The 1,025-nt window shown below is 40.2% G+C and overlaps 1 non-coding gene across 1 annotated transcript; it reads left to right on the top strand.

The window, feature by feature from the left end:
- The first annotated feature begins 580 nt into the window (after window positions 1–580).
- trnaw-cca lies at window positions 581–651 on the top strand. Its single transcript has one exon. It is a non-coding gene; the product is annotated as a tRNA-Trp (tRNA).
- The last annotated feature ends 374 nt before the right edge of the window (window positions 652–1,025 follow it).

Raw genomic sequence — 1,025 nt, 5'->3', positions numbered from 1 at the left:
ACAGACCTTGTGGTGAATTAGTAGTATGTCTGACTCTGCACAGACAATGCCCAAATCAAGGCCAACGCTTGTTTGAAATACTTCCGTCCTGTAAAAATCTCCAGATATTTTAGTCAGGGTGACATGTTAACGACATTTCACATCACTTAATCAAAACACTAATTCAGGAAATATCTTTATGTACAAAGAACACATTGGTTCACTCTTATATCTTGTTTTAGTGATGACCTTGTACTTCTCTTGCATCCTCTGGGGGCAGTGTATGGCTGTCCAAGACCATAGACCTTGTGGCGCAACGGTAGCGCGCCTGACTCCAGATCAGAAGGCTATTCAAAACCACGCTGACAGCTTGCTGTGCTTTCAAATGTCGTTCATCCATTAGGCATGACTATAGAATGCTTGTTCTTTAGCAAATTTATGGGATGTATAATAGAGCCTTCTCCAACACCACCTAATCATAACACCAACTCAGAAATATCTTCCGACTGAAGAACTTCATTGGTTCAATATTTAATTCTGTTTCATTGAATGAGCCATTTGCACTTCCACATCTAAATTAACATCAGTATTTGTTTTTACAGACCTTGTGGCGCAATGGTAGCGCGTCTGACTCCAGATCAGAAGGCTGCTGTTCAAATCACGTCAAGGTCACCTGTGCTTAAATGCACGTGTTCATCCATTATTTGTGTGACTTATATGCTTGCAAATTGATGGGGTGTATAATGCTTCTCCAACACCACTTTGGTCAAAACACCAAACTGTGGAAATACCTTCTAACTGAAGAACTCACTTGTTTAACCCTCATTTATAGATTATCTTGCACTTCCATTGGATCTAAATTAACATCAGTCTTGTTTTTACAGACCTTGTGGCGCAATGGTAGCGCATCTGACTCCCAGATCAGAAGTGCCGTGTTCAAACCACGCTGCTGGTCACCTGTGCTTTCAAATGCAGATGTCCACTCTACAGCATCATGTGACCATTTTATAAAACTGCATTAACTTCAAAAGTTTATTTATATTGAA

Source organism: Hippoglossus stenolepis, chromosome 7, assembly GCF_022539355.2.
Source record: "Hippoglossus stenolepis isolate QCI-W04-F060 chromosome 7, HSTE1.2, whole genome shotgun sequence".
Taxonomy (NCBI): Eukaryota; Metazoa; Chordata; class Actinopteri; order Pleuronectiformes; family Pleuronectidae; genus Hippoglossus; species Hippoglossus stenolepis.
Note: the sequence above shows the minus strand (reverse complement) of the source record. Positions and strands in the feature narration are given on the sequence as shown.